The sequence below is a fragment of the Sceloporus occidentalis genome, unplaced genomic scaffold (assembly GCF_023333645.1).
Source record: "Sceloporus occidentalis isolate IW3139 unplaced genomic scaffold, rSceOcc1.0.p SCAF_3, whole genome shotgun sequence".
Classification (NCBI taxonomy): Eukaryota; Metazoa; Chordata; class Lepidosauria; order Squamata; family Phrynosomatidae; genus Sceloporus; species Sceloporus occidentalis.
The window spans coordinates 32574532-32597792 of record NW_028316983.1 but is presented as its reverse complement, the minus strand read 5'-3'; positions in this window follow the sequence as shown (position 1 = coordinate 32597792).

Sequence of the window (23261 nt, the reverse complement as noted above, 5' to 3'; positions counted from 1 at the left end):
GAGACTTTAAAGGTAAGTAAGGGGAAGGAAAGGGAGGGAGGCAGGGAGGGAAGGGAGGAGGGAAGCGAGGGAGGGGAGGCGGGGGGCAGGAACTTTTGTCCCAAAGGCGGCGCGCGTGCAAGCGTGCCACCATTGGGACAAATGGGACTTGAGCATACGCGGATTTTGGTATACGTGGGGGGTCCAGAATGGATCCCCCGCATATACCAAGGGCCCACTGTACAGGAATACCTGGTTAACCTAAATGAATATAAGTCTCCAGGACCAGATGAATTACATCCAAGGGTATTAAAAGAACTGGCAAATGTGATATTGGAGCCATTGCCAATTATCTTTGAGAACTTCTGGAGAACAGGAGAAGTCCCAGCAGACTGGAGGAGGGCAAATGTTGTCCCCATCTTCATCTTTTTTATAGTAAATTTTTATTAAATTTTAAAAGACAATCAATACAAATACAATACAAATACATTAAACACATACATTTAAGACAAATTACAACAATTAGACAGTGTAAAGCCTAAAGACTAAATCTAAAAAGACTTCCGAAGACCCCTACTTATTGATTCATAAATTTACTATCTTTTTCTGTATATTTTCTTTTGTTGGTATTTATAAATAAATGCTTACACTTCATCTATATGTGGTTAGCACCGCGCGACGTACGGACACACAGCGTCCGTTACGTCAAGATGGCGGTGGCCGTGTGGAATCGCTGCCGCCATTTGTTACGGACAGAGTCCGTAACAGGAATAGGGGCATCTGGAAGAGACGCCCCTTTGTTAAACTGGGACGTCCTGAGCACGTCCCAAGTGGCAGTTTGTAACCTGCCATGGTGGTTATTGAAATCAGGATTTACCTTTATTTTGTTATAAAATAAATAGCCATGATATCCAAAAGGTAGTTCTGACCCTTCTAATTTTAGAAGTTTTTTGTTTTCTCACTTTATCCAGTCTTTTAAGCAAATTAATGCACACACTTCAAAATAAAGTTGTAAATTTGGTACAGTAAACCCACCTCTTTCCCGAGCATCATACAGGTATCTTCTCCTAATCCTGGGTTTCTTTCCCGCCCAGATGAAGTCAGATATTTGTTTTTGTCAATGTTTAATTGACTTTTCGTTTTGGATAATAGGAATGGTTTGGAAAAGAAACAAAAGTCTAGGTAAAACATACATTTTCATTACTGAGATTCTGCCCAGCAGTGACAGGTTCAATTCTTTCCATTGCATTAAATCTTTACTTATTTCTGACCATTTTTCCAAATAGTTATTTCTAAATAAGTCAGAGTTTTTGTTTGTCAATTTTATGCCCAAATATCTAGCCTTTTTACTGCTGTTAAATCCAGTCATTTCTTTCCAAATTTGTTGTTCCGAATTTGATATATTTTTAGTGATCAGATTTGTTTTTTCTTTATTAGCTTTCAGTCCTGAGACTGTTTCAAATTCCCTTAGTTGCTCCATTAGATGGTTGATACTGTTTGGAGGATCTTCAACAGTTATAGCTATATCATCGACAAAATACCTTATTGTATATTTATCTCCTTTTATCTTGACTCCCTTGATATTCGCATTGTTTTTGATGTTCCTAATAATGACATCCATAGCAAGGATAAATAATATTGGGGACAGGGGACATCCTTGTCTTGTACCATTTGTTATATTAATTAGTTTTGTTCTTGTGTGGTTAATCGCTATTTTAGCTGTTTCTTTACTATATATTGCTTTTATCTAGTTAAGGAATATTCCCCCTTCCTTCATCCTATTTAATACATTTGCCATAGAATCCCAGTTTAGGTTGTCGAAGGCTTACTCAAAATCTAATAAAATTATAGCTAATTTTTCATCATTATGAAAGTCAAAATGTTCCATCTTCAAAAAGGGAAAAAAAGAGGATCACAACAATTATCGTCCAGTTAGTCTGACAACAATACCAGGAAAGATTCTAGAGAAGATTATTAAACAGAGAGAGTCTGTGAACATCTAGAAGGCAATTCCATAATCACAAAATGTCAACATGGGTTTCAAAGAAACAAGTCATGCCAGACAAATCTAATATCTTTTTTAAAATAAAATTACCAACTTGGTAGATGAAGGGAATGCTGTGCATATATTATATCTCAATTTCAGTAAGGCCTTTGACAAGGTTCCCCATTACATTCTTTCAAACAAGCTTGTAAAATGTGGGCTAGACAAAGTAACTGTTACATGGATTTGTAATTGGTTGAATGGCCAAACCAAAAGGATGCTCAACAAGTGCTCTTTTGCATCCTGGATAGAAGGGACCAGCGGGGTGCCACAGGGTTCTATCCTGGGTCTGGTGCTATTCAAAATCTTTATCAATAACTTGGATGATAGAATTGGGGGCACACTTATCAAATTTGCAGACGACACCAAATTAGGAGGAGTAGCTAATACCCCAGAGGACAGGATCAAAATTCAAACCGACCTGAATAGACTAGAAAGCTGGGCCAAAGCTAACAAAATGAATTCAAACATGGAGAAATGTAAGGTACTTCACTTAGGGTGGAGAAATGAAATGCACAGATATAGGATGGGCGACACCTGGCTGAACGAAACTATTTGTGAAAGGGATCTGGGAGTCCAAGTGGACCACAAGTTGAACATGAGTCAACAGTGTGATGCGGCAGCTAACAAGGCCAATGCAATTTTGGGCTGCATCAATAGATGTATAGTGTCTAGATCAAGGGAAGTAATCGTGCCACTCTATTCTGCTTTGGTTAAGCCCCACCAGGAATACTGTGTCCAGTTCTAGGCCCCACAATTTAAAAAGGATGTTGAAAAACTGGAGTGTGTCCAAAGGAAAGCAACTAAAACGGTGAAGGGTCTGGAAACCATGCCCTATGGGGAACGCCTTAGGGAGCTGGGGATGTTTAGCCTGGAAAAGAGAAGGTTAAGAGGTGATATGATAGCCCTGTTTAAATACTTCAAGGGATGCCATATTGAGGAGGGAACTGACTTGTTTTCTGCTGCTCCAGAGACTAGGACCTGGAACAATGGTTGCAAGCTGCAAGAAAAGAGATTCCACCCCAACATTAGGAGGAACTTCCTGACAGTAAGGGCTGTTCGACAGTGGAACACACTCCTTCAGAGTGTGGTGGAGTCTCCTTCCTTAGAGGTCTTTAAACAGAGGCTGGATGGCCATCTGTCGGGGATGCTTTGATTGAGATTTCCTGCATGGCAGGGGGTTGGACTGGATGGCGCTTGGGGCCTCTTCCAACTCTGTGATTCTATGATTCTTCTATAATAGGGTTTTCCTGGATGATTTCATTCAAAAGAGGTTCAGTGGAAGAACCTTTCAACACTACAACTATAACCAGACATGATGCAGAAGAATTCATATGCAGACGTTTGATTTCTGGGCATTTAAAGTACTCTGTCTTGGATAGGCAAATCAGACACCTTTACTTGTACTCATATTAAGAAAATATTCATCTCAACTTCCTTCCATTGTGCTTATGAAGATTTAACAAGTTTTGGAACGTTCATATCAAAAATGCCCTAACAAAATTCACACCCAATCCTAATGTCCATATAATAATGCCATAATCAGGTTTTTGCTGAATGGGAAAGAGAATTTTAAGTGATCCTTTTTAATTCAAGGAAAGGTGACAAATGAGATGGTGATTTTTGTTTCCACTCCAGACATTTACAAACTAAACTTCACTAATGGTAAGCAAGCCAACAGCCGATTACAAATCATATTTATGAGATTATTTGCTGTCATGTTTATGACTATTTGCTGTCACAGGCCCATAATGGCCCATCATGGGTCTTTCTGACCCATGTTAGGTCACTCTGACCCAAGTTTCATAATGTATGGAAATATACTAATAATTTCTGAATAACTGAAAGTTGTGTAATATGGGTGGTATTATAGTTCACAGACAGTTCAACAGTGAATTCTTGAAAATGTGAACTACTGTAATTTGATAGGGGCATAACTTTTTGTTCTGTGCCCTGGGACTTGGCTTAGTTATAAGTTATCCTTGCAACAATCTATGATTAAGAATCCTAGAGTGCAAAAAGAAATGCAGTTGTTAACCTCATGTCTTTATTATTGGCACTGGGGTGAAGTGAGATTCTTCACTGCAAGTACAGGTACTGTGTCAGGGATGGGCAATTTACAGCCTACAAACCACATATGGGGGCTCCATCCATTTTTGTAGGTCATCAGGGGTTGTCTCTCCCCCTCTCATTGTGTCCTCATTGAATTTTGCACAGCATTAGAAATAGAGACTTCTTTTTGTTGTTGAAAACAAGTACAGCCACTGGGGAAATGATATGGGGCCAAAACAATTTTAAGTTAAAAAAAGAAAGAGAAAACATCCACCCACTTCATAATATAGTACATGTCAGTGCCCTGAAAAACTTCAGAGCAGTTGATCGGATGAACTGTATCTTTCATGTGAGATTGCCCAGGCCCTGGGATCCTGAAGAGAGACCCATCTCTCAGACCTCCCACCTTCATAGACACGGTTGATAAGATCTGGCTATTTCAGATGCTACCCCTATGCTATGGAATTCCCTTTCTAGGGGAGCTAGAATGAGCCCTTCCTTGTTGTCCTTTTGTGGGGTATTTTTTTACACCAGCAAGCTATTACAACAGAAAAGTGTTGTATTGCATTAGTTGTATTGTTAACTGCTTTTTAAGTGTATGTTTTAATTTGTTTTAATATTGTTAACAGTATAATTCTATTTTAATCTTGACCTTTGATATGGATTTATCTATATTGTCATAATTTTAAAATTTTAAGGTCCTTTGTGTCCCAGTTTTGAGGGAAAGGTGGGATATAAATAAAGCAAGTAAAAGAAAGTACACACACACACACACAAAAGGAAAGCTTGGAAAACAAAGCCACAACCATGTTGAGGAGATGTGAGCAGCCACCACCTTGTATCTTCAGTGTGCCTTTTTATGCTGCTTACTCATACACGCCTTCATTTGTTCCCATGCTCACCACCGTGACCTTCAATCCAAAAAGAAATAAGCTTACATGTTTCTTGAATGCCTGGGTCTTCAACAGGAGGCTGTTGGGAAACTGGGTAAATGGGAAAGGCCAACCAAAATAACATAGGCCCAGTACAGAATGGGGCTTTGTGCCAGTCTAGGGCCAAACGTATGGCTCAGAAGAGCGGAGTGTCCACACACTCCCGAGCCCTACCGTGCACTGTGGGTGCCATCTTGCCTTGCTGCCATTTACACAGGGTGCACAATTATGACATCCATGTGGCAAAGCACCCAAACAGTGCAGCGTAGTGCAGAGGTCATTGTTGTGTGCAAGCATTGTTGTGTGCATTGTTGTGTACAAGCTGGAAGCAAGTTTTTTTTAAGCCTAGTGGAGACTGCAGCATTTTTCTGCTGTGGCCTCCATCCGGAACAGAAAGGGGCGGTGTCTGGCCGCCCCTTTCTGCCCATCTATATCACCCCATAGTCCTCTGCTTGCAAGAAACCTAAAAGGGATGAAGCCAGCCTGACCTTCCTCAGGAGTGAATTTCACAATTGGGTGCTGCAATCAAGAAAGCCCCATGATGTGTATCTACCAGCTTAACTTCACAGGGTAGTGGTGAGATATATAACAGGGTCTCTCCTGGTGATCTTAGATTTTGGACAGGCTCATATGGTTAGAGGTGGTCTTTCAGATATCGTGGTACCAAGACATTTCCCTAATTTCTCTGAAGATGCCAGCCACAGATGTTGGCAAAACATCAGGAAGAAACTCTTCTAGAACATGGCCACATAGCCCGAAAAATCCACAAAAAACTATTTCCCTAATTACTTCTTTCCCCTCTGAAATAGCCTTCGCCAAGGACCTATTCACAAAGCTGTTGACTCTATAGAGGACAGCCAGTTGCTTTGACAGTCATTATTTCTTCAGTTTTGGAAGTGGCCATTGCAGGATTGCAGGCAAAGATTAGTGAACTCTCTGCAATTGTGTTGTCTGGCTCAACTTCCATGGCTCAATACTATGGAATCCTGGGATCTGTAATTTGTTGTGGCACCAGAGCTCTCTGTCAGATAAGGCTAAATATCTCACAGAACTACAAATTCAAGAATTCCATTGCATTCAGCCATGACAGTTAAAGCAGTGCAAACTGCATTATTTCTGCAGTGCAGACACAGCCAAAGACAGGGCTGGGATGACAACTGTAAGAGGTAGTGGTTATATGAAAGGAATTTTAACTCACAATTTAGGTAAATAAGACTTCTCTTGTTATTGAGGTCATAGAATCATAGAGTTGGAAGAGACCACAAAGGCCATCCAGTCCAACCTCTGCCAAGCAGAAATATGCAATTAAAACCAGATTGCACAATCTAACTGGGTTAAATTTTATTTTGACCTGGTAATGATACCTCTTGAAAGCTGTCAGACAAAAAGTTCAGAGGAAGAGTGTTTGAGCTCAAAATCCTCCCTCCATTCACTCACATCTTTGCCCTGTGGTTTTAAAATGGCAAGTCTACTGTGCTTCATCCCTACCCCCTTCTCATCTCCAATGGCTCTCCTTTCCCTGACGTCTCTGCACTTAGCAACCCAGTAGCATTACTGCAAAGCCTTCCAGTAAGTGTCTAGTTTAGCATACGGAGAAGCCTGAATTAAAGAGAACAGGGAATCTCACTGATCGGAGTTAATGGAGATGTCTCTTAGCAAAACATCAGTTCTGGACAGTTCCAGCCTTTGCCAGAGACATGACACAAGCCTCCCAGACAACTGCTTAACCATGCAGGACCAATTATGTAGGTATGTGATGGCCTCTGTATTGGCCTGTCTATGGTTCACTGTAGAACATTATTTCTTTCACTGCTGTAGTCCAACTCCTAAACCTGTCTCTGTGAGGCAGCAGACAGGGGGAGCAGAGGATGGGGTAAAGAATAGAGACGTCTCATGACATGTTTGGTGAGGGGAGGGAGGAATCTAGTGTTTGCAAAAATAAAATTTTGGTGAGAACTGTTTCATTTTCTCCTACCATAATTTTTGTTAAGCCTCAGGTTTAACTCCATATGTCCCAAATGCAGTTTGCAAATTTCTGATAAATTATATAGAAATAAACTGAAATTAAATTCTCCTCCCAGAATCAACAGATACAGCCATTTCCCATACAAAGAGGAGCAGGTAATACTTGGCAACATTAGAGATGTTAATGATGAGGAGTCTGTCAAAATAAAAAGTGCTGGCAACTCTAATTTGGCACTAACAGGGTTGAACACATAGAGTTTCAAATGTCACCCTTAGGTGCTTGTGCCTGAATAGACAACTCTATCAGTATCATTTTCTCATATATTTATATGTTTGGTTTTGTTTTAAAAATTCTCATCATTTCCATTCCAAATATGATAAAACTTGTGAAATTTGGCAAATTCATTTCACAATTAAAATGAAACCAGATTCTCAATCATTTGTCCATTCTCTCTGACCCGCCATCCTCACAGATACATCTGGAAAGAAAACAAGAGAAGGAGACCCAGGGGGATGGGGTGATTGCCCCAGGATTCGGGGTGTAGCACTGTCACTACTGGCCATCATCATCATTGTCGTTGTCGTCATTGTCTTTTTCAACTTTTAAGTTGAATATATTTCAAGAGAGTGCTGTTGTTTTTTTAAACTAAAGTCTTTTTAATTCCTGATGTTTCACCAGCATCTGTGGCTGGCATCTTCAGAGAATGCTGGCATGGGAGTGAGTGGGGTATGCACACACACACACAAACTTATTGTGTGACCCTTGGTTGAGATGAAGTGATATACATGTTAATCTCTGTGATGATCACAGATCTCAACCAAGGGTCACAGAAGTATATATACCCCACACACTTCCATGCCAGCATTCCCTGAACATGCCAGCCACAGATGCCAGCAATACGTCAAGAATAAACTCTTCCAGAACATGGCCACATAGCCCGAAAACCCCACAAAACCCCCTATGTTTTAATATTGTAAATTGTTTAATTCCATTTTAACATTCACTTTTTGTGTGTTTCCAGCTGTATTGTTCTTCTTTTAAATAGTAAGATGACTTGAGTCCCAATTTGGGAGGATAGGCAGGATGATGATGATGATGATGATGATGATGATGATGATGATGATGATAATAATAATAATAATACATCACTAATATATTTACAAACATAATAAAAATGATGATAATGTTAAGAGAAACATGGGGATGATTCAGACTGGCCAATTTGAAGGAGCTGTTTTCATTGCTGTATGTACAGTTGTTTCTGAACAACACTTCTCTTGTACTGGTATATTTCCTGGTACTCAGTTATTGCATTTTTTTTAAACCTTCAGCTGTATGCAGCATTTCTTTTTATTTCAGCACATTTAGGTATTTTTAAAGTCCAAAACAACACATGCAGCTACAGTCATGATTCATTTTGTTTTGTTTTGGAGCAATGCCTTCTGTGTGCAATGACATTGGCAGTGGTTGTTAATTTTTTATCTTCCATTTAAGAATCTCTAGTTTCCTTCGTGCTGAAACCAATTTTTCCCTTTTCTCTTTATTTTCACTTTATTGTCTGCTGTACAGTTAGTCTAGGACAGACTGGGCACACTCTAGAGTGCAGAGCACTGCACCACCCATTTTTATCTTCTCCATGACTCTGGAAGGCTACAGTACATCAAAGTACATAGTACATCACAACAGCCAACATTTTGGACTACTAAAAATGACATTGAATCACTTCTGGTTACCTACAGGCCAAGTAACTTTGGGCCAGATCAGACAACCCTTTAAAGCTGCCATCCAAGCAGCTTGGGAGCATGGCGTTTATACACCGTACACTCCCATGCTGCCCAGAACTGCCAAAATTTGGGCAGCCACCCAGACATGGGTGGCTTCAAGATGCTCTGGCAGCATGACATTAATGCACCACATCCTGCTGGAACATCTTGAAGCTAGCTTTGGGCTTCAGCAGAGCCACAAAAATCGGCTTTTTTCCAGCCCAAAAAGGAGTGGATCTTTTCCACTCCTTTTTGGGCCAGGCTCAAGGCAGATTGGGGCCGTGGTTTTTGCAGCTTCAAGCTGCCCCTTCTTGCTGGTCTGTTCTGACCCTTTCTCAGCAATTTTTATTACAGAAATCCATTTCACTTTGCATGTCCAGCAAAAATGGTTGGACTTGACCACACTTTCAGCAAAATGCATTAGACAATATGTCACGCAGAATCAAAATCATTATGATGTAAATCTTTTACTTTCCATCCTCACATGCATTGTAAATTGTTGTGGATTTCCCCAACTGAGGCAGAAAGCAAATCCCTTCCCATGGTATTTCCCCATATTTGAACATCCCAAAGTACTGCAGAACAATTATTCTGCCATTTTATACTTAGAAATGAATAATGGTAAATATTCTTTCCATTTCTGTGTGGTCATTACCATACCATCCAACATTTCACAGATAAAAGACAGGAGTTCAGTGGCAAAGCAACATCAGAATGTGGTGAATATGGTGAAAGTTATTAATGAGGGGAAGCAAGCTGCAGCAGCTTTTGCCTCAGTCTACTGAATCTCAGCCTCCCAAACCTTCCCTCACATCCCCCCAAATGGCTATGGTAATGATGATGCATTTGTAGATATATATCATCTTTCTATCCTTTTGATTCATGAAAAATTGTCTCCCCATGGTCCTCCCTTAGACCAGTTGAAGTACTGGAAAAATGAATTTTAGAGATTCTTGGAAGCATGTTATCTTGACAGATATGAGCTGACACCCTGTGTCCCTTAAGATCGTACTAACACAGAAAAGGCCCTCTTATTTTAGTGTGTGAATTAAATATTTGTTTTTAAAGGTTACGGATTTGCTGCCTTCAAATTTGTATTTGATTCCTATGCTGTTTTCTGAGTGTATTGTTATAGCATTGTGTCTTAGATTTTAGTATTGTCTGAGCTGGAAACAGAATGGTTGCTTTTTCATGAGACCCAAGATTTGCTGCCTGAGGGACTGCCCCAGTTTTTCTAATGGGCGAGACAGTTCTTTGCAAGTGCAATGTAAAAAAGAACTTCTACAGAAAAGCAGTCATGGGTTATTTCCATCACATAAATGTGAGTTACACTGTCTTGCCAGAACATATTTAGACTTTGGTAAACCTAACCATGTCTTATATTCTTGTAAATAATAAATGTAAGAGGGCATAGTGAGTCATCTGCTCAGTTTGAGCCAATTTGACTCTCCCCACCACAACTAGCTATATGAGCAGCAACTCTTTGATTTAACAGTATCAGGGGGAGAAATCAAAGAGGAAAGCTACCATTATGTCACCTCCATTGCATCAGGTGGTACAAAACACCATTTTGTGTCTGCCGTACTCTGGTTTCTCTTCAGATCATATCAATCTTTTGCCTTTTGTGTGTGTGTCACTGCCAGTATGTAGTTATTTATCTTTCATATCTGTGAAGTTCCCTCATGCTGTTTAATTAATGGTTAATTAATTAAGACTGTGTTTCTACTCTTTGGTCTCCTTTTGCTTAGCAGGTAAAGACATTTTTCTGTAAAGAGGTATTTCATGATTAATTGGTTCTGCAGAAGAATTTTATGGAATGCCACGAGGTTTAGCAGCTGCAGCATCCTTCCAAAGGTAAAACGGGCGAGTCCAGCTCGCCCTTTCAGGGTGGTCTGGAATGCCCCTTAATTCACTTTTTTAAAGCTCACCATTTACTCTGGATCTTTGCAAAAAATCAAAAGTATTCCAGAGCAAAACAGGGTGAACACTTAGCATATGTCCACACAGTGTGAGTTGCCTCCTCTGAGGTTGCAACGAGGCACCCAGCCATAGGGTTGACACTGGATACCTTGTTTTCAACCTCAGAAAGAGTGGCCCATGCTGCCAGGAGTGGTGCCAAGTGACACAATGGGATATGCATATGCACAACCACCCAGCATCACTCTGGCTGCTCCCAAAGTATTCTGGCCACCCTAGGAAATCAATTCACCCAACAGCTGAATGTGTTGCATTGAATTCAGGGACTGAATTCAAGGACTGAACATGTTACATCAAATTCTTCTGAAGAAAGCTGTGGGAACTGTTCTGATTACTACCACTACCTGCCCCAACACATAACCACATAAACAGAAAAAGGAGCAAACTTATCTTATTCTGGTCAGTTCCCCTCCCCCCAGCTCCATATTTAATTGACACAAAGGACTGATTCTGTTAAGCTGAGGTCTGGCTTTTATTCAGTAGATTTGGAAGCCTAGTCACAAAGCATTAAAATGGCTTTAATAGAGATTTTGTCAACCTATCAACATCTAATCAAGAGTGATTCCCCAAATGCCTTGGCTGAATTGGAGAGATTTCCTTTATTGACTTCAAGAGCTGTGTGTCAGTAATTTTTCCTTTGTCTGTCGCCAGAGGAATCAGACATGATCAGATCTGTTCTGATGTTTTAAAATCATATCCCCCACCACACTTGTGCACACTTTGGTACTCCCCTGTCTCTTAAAAATATGGAGTACCACTTAGAATTTGTGAATGGCTGTGATGTATGAATGCATAAAATGAAACATGCACTAAAAGCAGGCATGATATTTTTTACATAGATATGAGCATATCAACTTTACACACCCCAAATCAATAAGCAAATTGAAAAATAGATTGTCTTTTGATATTCACACATCTCCATGTTTTGTTATTCAGTGATTGGAATGAAAAAGGCATACAAAAATGGACATTTTCGGGGGAGGGGGGATACTACATATAAAAATGCTTATACCAATGTGAAAGAACATTATATAATATACAGCTTGCAAGGGAAAATATGTACCAAATATGTAGCAGGAGAAATCCATTTAAAATGCATATGAATTTCTATGCAAGTATTTCTTTATTTCATTTGTATGCTGCCTTTCTCCCAGAAGGGAACCGAGGCTGCTCACAAATAAAAATATTTTTTTTTAAATTACAATAAAATTTAAAACAATGAAAATCAACTAAGAACAGTATAAAATCACATAAAAATAAACAAGAGTTCAAAACATGACTGAAACACTCCTACTCCTTAAAAGCCACACTGATATGATTGTATATCAAGCACCTGATTAATTAAAAATGTCTTGGCTTGCCAATAAAAAGCAAGCAGGGAGGAGGCTAGCCTAGCCTCCCATGCAAGGGCAAGAGGGTGGGAGCACTCACCAAGAAGGCTCTCTCTTGTTTCCTCACCAAGCGAGCCTGCAATTGTGTTGGGACTGAGAAGAAGCCTTCTCCCCAAGATCTTAGCATTCACACAGGTTCATATGGGGAAATACAGTTCTTTAAATAATCTTGACATAAGCCGTATAGGGTTTTATAGGTCATGACCAGTACTTTGAATTGTGTCCAGAAACAAACCAGTAGTCAGTGGAGCTATTTCAGCAAGGGAGTTATAGTCTCTATAGCTGGTCCATTCTGGCTGCAGTGCTCTGGATATGCTAAAGTTTCCAAACAGTTTCCAAAGACAGCCTCACATAGAGTGTATTATAGTAGTCCAAACAGGATGTAATCATGGCATGTGTCACTGTAGTCAGATCTGGCATCTTAACTGTGTCAAATTTTAACTGTGTCAATGCAGTCCTGGCCACTGCTGAGACCTGGGCATCTAGGCTCAGAGTTGAATCCTGGAGAACACCCAAGCTGCAAGCGTGAGATTTCAGGAGGAGTGTAACCCCATCCGCAACAAAACGTAGGTTCAGGGATGATAAAGTGGGGGAGGGGGAAATGTTTAACCTCCCCCATTATCATTAATTTACACACTTTTCAGTTCCCTGTAGGGATTCTCAACTAGCTTGATATTTCTCAATGTAACATGTATAGTTGGAGAATAGCTGTTATTTCGTTGCAATACTTCATCTTCACAGAGTGAGAACAGGCATTAAGGAGGGACTTACACACCACCAATTTGATACCCTTGAAATGCTGTGCTATAAAGAAGCACTGCTTTCTAATTCCACCAAAATCCTTTATCATGGGGTTTGTAGCCTGCCTTTCCTCAACATAACATTCTCCTCTCAAAAAACCTTGACCCCACTGCTTGCAGTCTCACCACACTTCCATATGCACAGTTTCTTCACAATGTTAAAGAATAAGACTGATGCTCAGGCTCAAACCTCTTTCATGTTTTCTCTGTCAGGAAAATGTTCCAGAGAAGAGAATATCAATGTATAGTATCTATGATTCTTGATTTTAATAATGTCATTGGATGTTTTTAAATTTTGGTTGCATTTAATCTATTTTAATTATGTACTTTTAAGATGTGGTTTCTACTGTTTTTATTGTCTGTTTTTAACAATTTCTGTACACCGCTTTGATAGTTGGAAAAGCGGTTAATAAATGAACAATTTATTATTATTATTATTTATTATCCAGCACAGGCAAAGCCTCTATTCCCTGATGTGCTTTACGACTGACTAGGAGCTCTTCTGTTTTGTCTGGATTAAGTTTCAATTTGTTTGCCCTCATCCAGTCCATTACTGGCAGCAGACATTAGTTCAATAGGGAGACAGCTTCCTTGGAATCAGATGGGAAGGGGAGATAGAGTTGGGTGTCTTCTGCATACTGGTGAAACCGTACCCCAAAACTCCAGATGACCTCTCCCAGAGTTATTCAGAATGCTGGGTTCCAGGGAGGCCTTTTTCAACAACAGCCTCACCACAGACTCCTTTAAGTAGGGTAGAAACTTCCCTTGCTGCAGTGGGATGTTCACCACTCCCCTTACCGAGTTGGCCAGTCCCCCTCTAGCTGCTTTGAGAAGCCAGGAAGGACAAGGATTCAGTATGCATGTGGTGGCCCTCACTTCTCCAAGGATCCTGTCGACATCCTCAGGCTGCACAAATTGAAACTTATCCAACAATACAGGACAAGCAGGCACCAAGATTATATCCACTAGACTGGTGTCAACTATAGCATTCAAGTCAGAGCAGATCCAAGTGATTTTGTCTGCAAATTGTCTTGCAAATTCTTCACAGTGGGCTGTCAAGTGGTCTTTCTGCCATTGTCATTCTAGTCTCCATCCTACTCATTTCATCACTGGAAGGTTCACCAGGGAGCTCTTTGGGCTTCACTTCATGGGAGGGCAATTGTGTCTACCAAGCTGACCATTTTCCTGTTCCAGAGATCAGCCAGGGCTTTGACAGGATCACCTGCCAAGGCAACAGGAAACTGCCCAAGAGCCACCAGGAATCCACCTGTATCTGTAAGTCTCCTGGGGTGGATCATCTTAATCGCCCACCCATGCAGAGGCTTTGAATCCTAATAAGTCTACCAATTAGTGATCTGTCCACGACAACAGAACTATCAAAAGTTCCTCCATACCCAGATCACCCTTAGCCTGCCCAGAGCAAAATAAAAACAAAAACAAAAAAACAGGACCAGAATGTGTCCTGCAGCACAAGTGGCCCCAGATATTACTTGGGGCAGCCCCATGGTTGTCATGGTGAACATGAAGTCCTGAGTTGCTCCTGACAGAGCAGTCTCTGTGGGTGTTGACGTCCACCAGTACAACTAGCCAAGAGGAGACCAACACCACAGCCAAAGCCAACTCAGCCAGCTCAGGAAGGGAGACCGCTGCATAGTTAGGTGGATGGTACCCCAAGAAAATCTCTATTCAGTTGAAGTCCATCAGTACAACTAGCCAAGGGGACTTCAACACCACAGCCGAGACCAACTCATCCAGCTCGGGAAAGGAGACTGCTGCATTTTGGGGTGGGTGTTACACCCACAAAATCTCTATTCTGTCCCAGCCTTTAAGTAAATACACTCATACTGAATGGACTGTGGGGCAGGGCACCTGATAAGGGAGATAGAATCCTGATAGACCACTGCAACTCCACCTCCCCACTCCCAAGCCCCACCTGCTGCTATATGGAGAACCCAGGTGGACAAGCTAGGAGAGATTAACACACACACACACACACACACACACACACACACACACCAAGCTTCATCCACATACAATCACAAACCAGTAAGTAGAAGGAAAAAACAGATACCTATGTTTAGAAAGCATAGCAGCATTAATACAATCCAGCCTTCACTACCCATCATTTCATCATGTTTGGTACTGCAACAAGCAGAGGGAACTCAAATATTTCAAAAGGTTTTAGCAAGAAAAGCAAGTGAAACTTCATGATATCCAGTAAGCACTGCCATTGGTATTAGAAACCCAAAATGAAACTTATTGTTGATTTTGAAAGAAAACAACGGTTCTTACACATCAGAATTCCTGTAAATGGAATTATACCAGTGAGCAAAGGTATAGATAATGGCATTTGTGATTATAATGATTGCAATGACTCTTGGCTGTTTTAAAGTAAGGGATGCTGGTAGTTTCTGCACAATTGCTTTCAAAAATATTGCACAGTGGATCCCTCTGACATGGTTCTTTCATTTAGTGGCTACTGTGACATCTCCCAGCTCTTTCACACTGCAGAAATAAAGTGGTCTGACATCACTAACTGTCCTGGCTACACTCTCTGGAACTCTGGGATTTGTAATTTTTTGAGGTATTCAATCTGATATGTCAGAAAGCTGTGGTGCCTCACCAAACTACAAATTCTATGGCCCCGTTCCCACTGGGCATATAAAGTGATGTATTTCGCTGCAATTCTGACACAGATCTTTTTTCCGAGTCGTATTTGAATCTGGTCCCTCATTACCATTACGAAAGGGTGCAAACGGCTCAGGGTTTTTTGACCCATGTTCTCATTCCCATTGAAATTTTCTCCGTTGTAATTTGAAGCAGAATTTTTTGTTCCCCATTCCCATTGCCCTTCCGGAACCTCTCTTTTTTTTTAAAGCAGCTGTCAATCAAGCTCCTAGGCTCTTGACATCACTGTGACATCACTTGCCTCAATGCATTTTGGCGTGGGCTATTTTTGTTCCCTGTTCCCATTTGCGTCTTTCAAACCTGTTTTTCTGTTTTGTTTTGTTTTTAAGCAGTCAATCAATTGCTTCGGTGCTTTTCCCCTCTGGGAAAGAGAGAAGGAGCCTCCATCTCCCCAAGTCCCTTTGCCTCCCAAGCTTTCCTGTGTCTTCCCAGAGCCACTCTGGGAAAGAGAGAAGGAGCCTTCATTCTCCCAAGTCCCTTTGCCTCCCAAGCTGTCCTGTGTCTTCCCAGAGTCCCTCTGGGAAAAGGAGAAGGAGCCTCTATTCCCACAAGTCCCTTTGCCTCCCTCATTGCTCCCTGGGCTGTCTAGAGGGAGGGGCGATCGAGCAGGCATGTAAAAAAAAGAAAAAATAATAGTTAAAAATGGTGTTCAGGGGCTCTCCTTACACGGTGAGCTATGCATGTGGAGCAGGGGGGAGGCTGCAGGGGGGCATGATGTGTCTACCATGTTTGGAGGTCAATTTAGCAATTTGCTATCTTTGGACACCCGACAGAGCGCCTAGGAAATCGAAAGCCTAATTTTTAAAAAATAAAGTTGTCTGCACATGCAATTGCCTTACCCTACTTCCCACTCCACTGGGGGGAAAGCTATGCAAATGGGGGGGGGGGGGGGTTGTGCCAGTAATGCAGGAAAGATAACAAAGCTGGTGACTCCCCAAGCCAGCCCCTTTAACACTGCTCCTCCCATCCCCAAGTTACCAAATCTGTAACCCTTGTCATTCCCATTCATTTGCCCCAGATCGGACATGGGAAATGCAAGAAAAACCTCTGGAAAAGTGCCGTCAAATTAACCTGGGTTCAACCCCCCCCCCTCCCCGATTCAGGTTTTCCCTGGAAAAATCAATTACATGGGGATCAGATCCAAATTCCAATGGCAATGAAATCGGCATAATGAGGATCGAATGTGCACTCAAATGGGAACAATGCCCCCATAACCCGAATCTTGATCTGCTTTATAAGCCATTGGGAATGGGGCCCAGGATTCTGTAGGATAGAGTAATGACAATTAGAGTGGTGTCAAACTGCTTTATTTCTGCAGTCTGGATTCACCCTCCACTGTCAAATAGCTTCACAAATGCTAAATGGAAGCATGAGATCCACAAACTTCAAAGTTGTTGCAGTGTCAATGGAAATATTTTGCTTACATTTTATGTGTGAATACCACAAGTCCTTTGCTTATCCCTCTCTCGATAATTTCAAATATTGAGTGATTCGGATCCTAACCTCAATTAATTTTAAAGCTGTTCAAGAAAAAGAGGTTTTCCAAGTCTTTCCTCCACTTATCCTCCCTGAAAATCTTCTTTTAAGATGGTGAGCCTTCGCAAACAATGTGGTATGAGACACAGATGGCTGCTAGGAAGCAGGCATCAACTGAAACTGGATCATAGAGATGCTGGGGGGGCGGGGGGCAGAGAGACAGAATAGCTTGAAATGGAGATGCATGTTTTTGCATAGAAAGGTTCAGAAATAGAGGCAGGCTGCTACAAGTTTCCTAGACTGTTCTTTGTCCACTAAGTCTGTGCTGACTTTTCTTCTGACTTAGATTGCCATCGCTAGGGTTTGCTGGTATCAACTTCTCCCTTCTTCTCATGTCTATCAGTCTTCTCTTGAGGAGATGTATTAACTTTCTTCCAAGAGCATGGGGGTGAACATGACTCCATATTTTATTTCAGCTGAACTGATTCAAACTCGGATTTCTCTCATATTTTCCAGTGTATTTGTCTCAATGAATATTAGCAGTTTATTGATTTGTTTTAATACATAAATCAAAGTCAGTGTGATTATATGCCAGGGAAAAGGAAGCTCACTACCTGTTTCTAGAAGGCTGAATCCACAGTGTGCTTCTGCCAAACTTGCTCTAATAACAAAAGAAGCTCATGGATAGAAAGCCCATCCCTGTCTTACACACGAAGCAAGTTAAGTCTTGTGAATGCTACCCATGTTCAAATCATGACTCACTACAAACTCCCTTAAACCTTTGACAAATAGTTTAAATTTGAGCATAGTGAATCACAATCTATATTCAAGTTGTGAGTCTTAAAATGTCTGATTCATGTATCAAACTAATGGAAAACCTCAATTTACCATTTCACCATGTCAAAGCAAAATCCCTGAATTTTCACTAGAAATATTTCTGTCTTTTCTGTCTGCATTTTTTTACAATTCATTTCATTTTATTTGGTGTAGTATCCCTTCCAATACGTACTATCAAAATCTCAAACAAGGGAAGAATTCCAGGATGGGAAGAAAAAATAGTCAGAGGAAGGGAAATGAACAACTATGTTCAAAAACACCAAATGTTCAACTGATCTTTCACTTACTCCCATTTTTTGTTCATGCTGTTTAAAACATTATCCCTGATCTGAGCTGAAAAGGCAGCCTACAGAGATCACCACAATGTAAAATGTAACACATTGGCCTGGAGCAACTCTTCAATTTTTCACATTTATGTGACATAAAGAGAGTAAGTAAGAGCCATGATTTTATCTTGTGGCCTAGCAGCTGGAATTTACATAAGCTTGTAGGAGTCTTGGAATCACAAAATGCAAAGTGAGGCACTGCATATCATTAAAATAAATCACAGTATGTCATAGAAGCCTACAACTTAAATAAAGACAGAGGAATTTTGAGGATAATGTGTTGGCCATGCATCTTTGCTAGTGAGTAGCTTTCCTTTAAATATACTATATATCACATAAATTATAGAGATTCCCATTTTTTATGCTATCACATAATGCATAATATTGTAGATTTACCTCAAAGAACTATAAGTTGGCTTTTTATGAATTACTTCTCACATATATCTCTTTGCAGTTCATGATATGAATATAAGACCAAAAATAATGTTTCAAATGTTGTACCATGCAAATGATTGTAGTGATAAAAAAAAAATCTCATTATTTGATCAAAACATGTTATGAGATTGATGGGGAATATATAGGTATTCATCTGTGGACTTCTTTTTGGCATTGGAAGATCACTGCCTCTCAAATTCAGTTCTCAGATCTGCAAAATAGGCATAATAGCACATGGCTGACAACATATTTGGACTTGCCCTGAACCCTAACCTGCTCTCTGGCCTCCATGTACCAACATATAGTTACCCTTAGGTTGGTAGAGAAAAGCAAAAAGTATCATTTCTGTCAAGGCATTTTTATTTATTTCACCAAGAGAAAATAGTATTGGCACAAAGCCATGTCACTTTTAATGCTTCATTTTGGGTTTGCGCCCAAAGTCTTTTCCATTTTACAGTCTTTTGCTCTCTTTGTGGCTCCTTTGACTGACAACATTCCATACCAACATTTACCTAATGAACCATCGCATGATCTACACCATTACATGTTACGACATAGCATTCAATATGTTGGGTGAGTACTGAACATGACTGACAAGCACATCTAATGTTGTATGTATAGAAATGGAAATAATATTTCTAATTATTTGTTCCCAGGTCAAAAAATGGATTTCTCAACTGTCAGGAAAACCTGTCAGGAAGAATAATAGACCAGCAAGAATTTTACACAGTTTTCTCCTGGTATTTGCTATTGCCAAAGTGTTATAGAGGTGTTATACTGTGGAGATAAATGTGGTGTTGTGTGCGTGCGCGCATGCGCACGCACACACACAAACACACACACATTCTATGCACAGAAAATGGGCTTCCTACACAGAAAACACTGTGTAGGAACATTCATATTTTCACACAATGGGTAAAATTAATATAATTATTTGTTCTTGCGTGTAAGGGTGAAAAAGTCAAGGATTTACATCCATATATAAAATAAGTAATAAAAATGGATATAGCCACTGTTATAGAAAAACATAGACTGAAGAGGTGAGAGTAGTGATGGACAGTGTAAACAGTAAGAGGTGTACCCATTTGTGACTCCAGCAACAGTAAAGATATTATTAGCAAAGCAAATTTCTTGTTCTCTTCCTATCTTGTGTATCTATCTGTTTTGTAAGTCGGAGGAACCTCAGATTTGAAAACATGCATGTCATACCTTTCAACTCTCCTGTTTAGCAGGGAATGTCCTGATTAATCTCCTGCTGTCCCACTTTCTCAGCAGCTTTTACAATGTCCAATATATCTTTTCTACTCCCACTTTCCTCCTTTACCCCTAGTTTACTTCAGTTGCTGCAAACTAAGTTCAAAGTACAAAAGTCAGTTGCACTCCGCTAACTCAGCAGGAAGGAAAGAACAGAAAGGCAGAGAATCTTGCTGTTGCCAGTAGGCTCATGCTTGCTTGTTTGTTTGCAGGCTTTTCTAAAACTCAGCATATATATTCCAGGGTTTCTTCACTTTAAATAATAGTTTTGTGTGTTTTTTCTTGTTGATAACTTTTGCCCTCTTGTTGCCTGGGCCTACATACTCTGATCATAGAATCATAGAATCTTAGAGTTGGAAGAGACCACTAGGGCCATCCAGTCCAACCCCCTGCCATGCAGGAAATCCAAATCAAAGCATCCCTGACAGATGGCCATCCAGCCTCTGTTTAAAGACCTCCAAGGAAGGAGACTCTATCACCTTCCGAGGAAGTGCATTCCACTGCCGAACAGCCCTTACTGTCAGGAAGTTCCTCCTGATGTTCAGGTGGAATCTCTTTTCCTGTAGCTTGCATCCATTGTTCCGGGTCCTGTTCTCTGGAGCAGCAGAAAACAAGCTTGCTCCCTCCTCAATATGACATCCTTTCAAATATTTAAACAGGGCTATCATATCACCTCTTAACCTTCTTTTCTCCAGGCTAAACATCCCCAGCTCCCTAAGTCGTTCCTCATAGGGCATGGTCTCCAGACCCTTCACCATTTTTGTCGCCCTCCTTTGGACACGCTCCAGTTTCTCAATGTCCTTTTTGAATTGTGGCGCCCAGAACTGAACACAATATTCTAGGTGGGGCCTGACCAAAGCAGAATACAGTGGCACTATTACTTCTCTTGATCTAGACACTATACTTCTATTGATGCAGCCTAAAATAGCATTGGCCTTTTTAGCTGCCGCATCACACTGTTGACTCATGTTCAACTTGTGGTCTACTTGGACTCCTAGATCCCTTTCACACGTAGTTTCATTCAGCCAGGTGTCCCCCATCCTATATCTGTGCATTTTATTTTTCCGCCCTAAGTGCAATACCTTACATTTCTCTGTGTTGAATTTCATTTTGTTAGCTTTGGCCCAGCTTTCTAGTCTATTCAGGTCATTTTGAATCTTGATCCTGTCCTCTGGGGTATTAGCTATTCCCCCTAATGTTGTTGGGCCACATGTGACTCAATATTGGAGGGTATAGAATGGACCAGGTAGGAAGAAGGGAAGCAGTCTATCCTAATACAGTGCACCTGTGTCATACGTGGACGCACCATACGCGACTTTTAGGATATGCTGAAAGCCACGAGGGAGCCCGCAGGAGAGCGTGGGGCGCAAGGGGCGGTGTGTCCCATTAAGACTGATGGGGTGTGTGCCCATTTTCAATGGGGCTCGAGCATACAGGTTTTTTTTACATGGGGAGATCCGGAATGGATCCCTCACGTAAAAAAAGGGTGCACTGTACTTGTGGTAATAATAATAATAATAATAATAATAATAATAATAATTTTTATTTATGTTTCCCCACCTCTTCCGGTGGATCGAAGCAGGGTTACAGACTAAATAAAAGCACAAAGTGTTTACCTCAAAATTCAATTACAAGCAGCTAAAAACAATAAAATATCCAACATCAGACAATAACAATAGCATCAACAAGCAAGGCAGGGATCATACACAGACAGAGGCATGTCATTCATATCAGGGGGGTATTCATATCAGGTGGGGTATGCTCGGCTAAAAAGCACGGTTTTAACTGCTTTTCTAAATGTTTCTAACGAGGTCGCTGAGCGGATCTCCTCAGGGAGACTGTTCCAAAGTCTCGGAGCCGTTGTTGAAAAAGCTCTTTGCAAAGTAGTAACATACTTTGAGGTTGCTATTTCTAATAGGTTCTTACCTAGGGTTGCCATAAGTCAGGACCGCCTAACCAGGACAAATGTAAGGCAAATGTAGGACAACATTTTCAAATGTAGGACACATTTTTTTAAATGGAGGACACACGAAAAAATTTGATGATTTTTTAAAAATGTAAATATAAATGCATGTTTCTTAGACATGAACAAAATGGAGGACATTTTGGCATTATTCCTAGACAGATGGCAGAAATATACTTCCCTTTCTGGCCAAACACCCCTCCCCCCATTCCAAAACACACGACAGCACATTTGGGCATTTAACATGGCTTTACTTAACATTGCCTCTTGCATATTTCAGAGGCTTATTGTGTAACCAAACTCTTTGGGTTTCACACTGAACATGGGTTCACATGGCTATGCATATTGAACATGTCAAGGTGCTTTAACAAGAAGTGGATTTGCCCTCAGATTCAACTGTGCTTCTCAGAAGTGTAGACTGGTCAAGGGACTTTGGTTTTTCTTCACTGCACATGAGTTTGTATGGCTGATATCAATATCATCATCATCATCATCATCATCATCATCACCACCACTATCATTGTTAAAACAAAACAGACCTGTACAAATGGAATGGAAATCCTCCTCCTCCTCCTCCTTCCTCCTCCTCCTCCTTCCTCCTCCTTCCTCCCTCCTCCTCCTTCCTTCTTCTCCTTCCTTCTCCTCCCGGCCTGGCCCACGTGGAGACCAAATAGAGGAGGAGCTCCTCCTCTTGAGGCTGGCTGGCCAATGGGGGCAGACTAGAGCTCAAACAGCCCTGCCTCCTGCCAGCAGCCATTGGCCAGCCAGCCAGCCACAGGAGGAGAAACTCCTACTTAGCCCTGCGTGCAGCCCTGCAAGAGCACGCAGGGCTAAGAAGGTGCTGGCGGTGTTGGTGGCGCGCAATGCATGGCAGACGACGCACAGCGCAAGGCCCACTAGAGAGGCCGCGCGCAACAGCCAGCGCAGCCTCTGCCATAGGCGCCAATTGCTGCAATGGACCCGGGGAAAACCCGGGTCCAGGGACGAACTGGGATGGGACACCCCTGCCCGGTTCAAAAGCAGGATTGTCCCACTGGGGCGCGGGACATGGCAACCCTATTATTACCCGATGTTCTGAGAGTGCGCGGTGGATTGTATGGGGAGATGGGGTCCCGTAAGTAACTCAGGCCCAAGCCATGTAGGGCTTCATAGGTAATAACCAACACCTTGTACTGTGCCCTGAAGCAAATAGGGAGCCAGTGAATATCTTTTAAGATAGGTGTAATATGGTCAAACCTTGATGAACTGGTGACCAATCTGGCTGCCATATTCTTCACTAACTGAAGCTTCCGAACTTGGTACGAGGGTAGCCCCATGTAAAGCGCATTACAGAAATCTAGCCGAGAGGTTACCAAAGCGTGTACCACCATTTCAAAGT